This window comes from Cricetulus griseus, chromosome 5 (assembly GCF_003668045.3).
Source record: "Cricetulus griseus strain 17A/GY chromosome 5, alternate assembly CriGri-PICRH-1.0, whole genome shotgun sequence".
NCBI lineage: Eukaryota > Metazoa > Chordata > Mammalia > Rodentia > Cricetidae > Cricetulus > Cricetulus griseus.
The window spans coordinates 20,897,252-20,902,718 of record NC_048598.1 but is presented as its reverse complement, the minus strand read 5'-3'; positions in this window follow the sequence as shown (position 1 = coordinate 20,902,718).

The window sequence follows — 5,467 nt, the reverse complement described above, 5'->3', positions numbered from 1 at the left end:
ATATTTGAGAAAGAATTATATCTATACTAGGTATATACATACTTTTTCTTATTACTCCCTTGAGTTAGATATAGGTTCTATACTATTCCATTTTATATGAGGAATTGGCATCTAGGGATAGCCTAGAGCCATCTCCCAGGAATACCAAGGGATGACTGTAAAGCTAAAGCCCTTAGCATAGTGCCTAACACATTAAAAAGTTCAAGAAATGTCAGGTCTAACTTCTAGTTTTGCCTGGTGCCATCTGGTAGGCACTCCTAGAATCCCAATGCTTGGGAAGTAGACTCAAGAAGATTAATGTTGTCCTCAGCTATACAGAAAGTTCAAGACCAGCCTGGGCTACATGAAACCTTGTCTCAAAAAAAATGATCTTATCACAGATGTTATCATCACTATTAAGTTTTATTCTCCTGAAGTCATAGAATCTTCTTGAATAGCTTCAGCACCTAAGGCCTTGAACTTAGAGTTCAAGGCCAGCCTAGGCTACATAGGAAGTTCCATGACCATCTAAGCTCCATAGCAAGACTCTGTCACAAAAAGTAAAATAAGATAAATAAAAAAAGAGAAAGTATACTACTTGACTACATTCATGCGATTTCTTGCCTTTACTCGTTTCCCTTTCTATTCTTTTTACCCATGTGAAAAACAATGCTCCTCTGTCCTTGAGTAGGATTTTTAGTTCGAGAAATAGGCTTTTAATAATTATTTTAGTATATTTCATTTTTTTCTCAAAAAATAATACATGTGCTTATTGTGAATAATTGGCATACTCCAAAACAAAACTTCTCTACAATGTCCAAGATAGCTACCATTAATAATCCTATTTTAAAATAGTACCATTTTTACCAAAATGAAATATTTTCATAATTTTGTCTTGGTTCTTTGTTTTTGGTTTTTGTTTTTCATTTGTTTTGACTTGTTATATTTTTACTTAGCAATATCCCTTAAATAACTTTCTTAGATCAGAATATATAATCCTACTAACAGTCATCTTTGCTCTTACTCTTTTTTTTCAATTTTATAAACTAATAGTTGAAAGTCAAGCAATGATTTGAAATGCATTTTAAAACTAGGTAAAGGATTTTATTTTATGTTCTCTACACTCATATTTCCCATACACACACACACACACACACACACACACACACACACACACACACACACACACACACCACAGTATCTCTTGATTTCCTATTAATTGCTAAGATACTTCCCTGCCTCATCTTTCTAATTTAAATAAATGTCAACTTTGAATAAATACAAACAGATTCAATGACTTTATCATTATGGCCATATTTTTTTCTTATGACAGAAACACTTTATTGCCTGTGTTCTCAAGGCATTCTAATAGACAACACTCGGTTTCATTCACATAAAACTTAGACCTTCACATTCAATTTTATATCCTCCTGGCTTTTCCACAAGGAGTATTTTATCTTAAGTTCCCTTAAATGAACAAGATAACTTATATTGCTATACCACACAATTGAACATTATACATTTGAAAAGAGAGACAATTTTTCACAGAAGTATATAATGCTGGAAATTCAACTGGTGCCCTGTGCCCAAGCCTATTAAGATTAAAGGCATATGGCTTATCTTGGACTTTTTTTCCCCTCCATTTTTTTTATTTAAAATTAGAAACAAGATTGTTTTACATGTCAATTCCAGTTCCCTCTCCCTCCCCTCCTCCCCTGCCCCCCACTAACACCCTACCTATCCCATACCCTTTCTGCTCCCCAGGGAGGATGAGGACTTCCATAGGGAGTCTTCAGAATCTGTCATAGGCTTTGGGATAGGGCCTAGGCCCTCCCCCATGTGTCTAGGCTGAGGTAGTATCCCTCTATGTGAAATGGGCTCCCAAAGTCCATTTGTATGCTAGGGATAAGTACTGATCTTCTACAAGAGGTCCCATAGATTTCCGAGGCCTCTTCACTGACACCCACATTCATAGGGTCTGGATCAGTTCCATGCTGGTTTCCCAGCGATCAGTCTAGGGACCAAGAGCTCCCACTTGTTCAGGTCAGCTGTTTCTGTGGGTTTCACCAGCCTGGTGTGGACCCCTTTGCTCATCACTCCTCCTTCTCTGCAAATGGATTCCAGTTCAGTTCAGTGTTTAGCTGTGGGTATCTGCTTCTACTTCCACCAGTTGCTGGATGAGGGCTATAGGATGGCATACAAGTCAGTCATCAATCTCATTACCAGGGGAGGGCATTTAAGGTAGCCTCTCCTCTGTTGCTTAGATGGTTAGTTGGTGTCATCCTTGTAGATCTCTGGAGTTTCCCTAGTGCCTGATTCCTCTCTAAATCTATACTGTATGGCCATATGTTTTTAAAAAATGGCTAGTTACTGATGTGATAAGTGATTTGATTACATTTCCTTTGTCACATAATTTTTTGTTTTGTTTTGTTTTTCTTAAGAGTTAATAGTTGCCTTATTTTTTGTTGCTTGGTTTTCATTAGACTTTCATCTTCTTAAATCCTCCTCAACTATATAAAATGACTCTCAATGTACTCTCAACCTAGTTAAGTCTGTTAACTAAGCTATAAGTTTATACTGTTTTAAAGCACCCTCCTGGAGCATATGGCCTTTTACTCCATTCTAAACTGGTTACTTCCTATGCCTGAAGCATAACAATTCTCTTGCGGCTTCCTTCCCATTGCCTTAGACAAGTGGTTCCCAACCTATGGGCTCACATTCTGCTCTCTCCCCTCCCTTTCCTCCTTATCCATTATTGTTTTCTCTGCTGTCCTTATCCCCTGACTCTGAGGGCAGTAGGCAGATGGGTGATGCTGTATAAATGTGAGTGAGGGGAAGAGGGTGAATATGTCTACAGTAGTTCAGGCTCCCAAATCCATAAATACACTACCCATCTTCTTTTAAGGCAGTGGAGGGCAAACACCACCTCACTGAGAAGATCAATTTACTCTTAAATTACTGTCATCTACTCTGTATGCAAAAGTGAATGTTCTTTTTTTCCCCAGGAAGATCACTATAGCCACTTGGGGGTATTAAACAATGCTATCTCTTCAGCTCTGGCTTAAATTAATGAAATCAGTGTCTCTTTGACATTACTTTTTTTCACTGATACAGATTTAATGGAGGGAAGAGATTAGATTCAATGAGTGTTGCATTTAAGAAATAGAATTCATATTTCTCAAATGGAATCCACAAGGCTGGGGAAATTGCTTAGTGGGAAAGGGAAGACTTGAGACTTGAGTTTAAATCCCCAAGACAAAGCCAGGAGCAGGAATTCACATCTGTCACACCAGTATCCTACAGAAAGAGGAAAAAGTGGAAAGGGAAAAGAGTCCCCAGAAGTCTATGGGCCAGCTAGCCTGGGGTATATAACAGTAAATAAGACCCCATCTAAATTGTGTGTGTGTGTGTGTGTGCGCGCACACATTATGAGAGTACCTATGGAGGCCAGAGAGGGCGTAAAGTTTCCTTGAAGTGGAGTTATAGGCGCTTGTGAGTTGTCTGATGTGGGAACTGTCTTAGTGTTTCTATTGCTTCAGTGAAGCACCACAGCCAAAGAGCAAGTTGGGGTGGGGGGATGATTTATTTGGCTTTCACACTTCAGCATTGCTGCTCATCAGTGAAGAAGTCAGGACAGGAACTCAAACAAGGCAGGAACCTGAGACAGGAGCTCATGCAGAGGCCATGGAGGGGAGCTGCTTACTGGCTTGCTCAGCCTGCTTTCTTATAGAATCCAAGACCACCTGCCCAGGGATGGCACCACCCACCATGGGCTGGACACTCCCCCACTGATCACTAATTGAGAAAATGCCTTACAGCTGTATCTCATGGAGGCATTTCCTTAACCAAGGCATCTTCCTCTGATGACTCTAACCTATGTCAAGTCGACACACAAAAACCAGCCAGTACAGGGACCAAACTCAGATCTTCTGGAAGAGCAGCAAGCACTCTTAATCACTGGGCCATCTCTCTACCCTGTCTGAAACAAGGTGGAAGGCAAGGATCAACACCTAGATTGTCTTCTAGCCTCCATATATTCAACATGTCAAGTATGTGCCCAAACTCATACACACACACACACACACACACACACACACACACACACACACACACACACACACACACACGCACGCACGCACGCTCACACACACACACACACACACAAGAAGGAAAAACTAAATCCAAAGGACTTAGTGGCTGAGTATGTATTCAAGATGAGGAAGAGGAATGACTGAAAAGTCAGACATCTTGATGGTTGACTGAAATTTTAAAACAAACAGAGAGAAACTAGAGAAGGTAACTCAGGCCCAATTTAAGCTGCCAGGAGGACATCCGAAGGCCACTCATCAAGCACTCAGAAGTACAGTACAGGAACAGAGGAGCTCAGTAAGGCTAGAGATAAAGATTTGGGGGCCATATGCATTGGGGCAACAGCTGAAGTCATAGATTTGTAACATCACCCAGAAAGTGTGCATACAGTGAGAAGAGAGAATATATAGAGAACACTGGGTAACCCCACTGAGCAGATAAGTTTACAAGATGAAAAAAAAAAATGGAATTGACCCAAAAGGTAGGAGAATAAACAGTTCCCAGGGCTGTCACATTTCAAGAAAATATGAATAATTGAAGGCAAAAGAGCTATTCAGGTTTAGTCACATGCAGATACAATCTACAATCCCAGCACTCAGTGATGTAGGAGGACTGTAAGTTCAAGGCCAGCCTGGGCTACGCAGCAAAGCCTTATCTTTAATTTTTTTCAATAAGAAATTAAAAAGGAGGAAGGCTGACAGCAAAGAATGAAAGAAAAGAGAATGAAAAAAGAATTAGAGGAAAGGGGAAGTGATGACTAATTCTGAAGAAAATGTCAGATAAAATTTTAGTAAGGAGGAAACCATGCATGGCTGTAAGGTGAGTGGTTTTAGCTGGACCCGCCCTGCTCTTCCTGTTGTAGACACTACTCCCTATCAATTGATGCGATTAACTCAATGTAATTGGTCATTGGCCTCCTCCCCAATAACCCTGCCCTCCATTCCTTTAGCCGTTCAGATATTCACTTGACTCTTGCTTTTTTTAAAAAAAAAATATCTCCTCTCCTCACGCCCCTTGTGTTATCATTTCCCTCCTACACTCCATTCTTTATCCAACTGCCTTAAGGCTTCTACACTTCAATCTCTTTAATAAATTAATCAGTCCAAGTAGACCTTCCCAATCTCTTCACAGTTTGTTTTTGCCACAGTGTTCCTCAGCTTGATAAGCTGCAACTCCATCTTTCCAGTTGCTTAGACAAAGACCCTTGGAGTCCTCCTTTCCCTCGCACTCTCCCGTCCAATCTACGGACACATGCTATTAGTTCTCCCTTCAAAGCAGAACTGGAATCAGCTGTTTACCTGATGCTCCCATGGTCCAGAACACTGTCAACCAGCTAGTTTTCTACTGGGCTGCTCTAATTCCTGTCTTATTTTTTACAAGTTACCTTCAACAGAACATA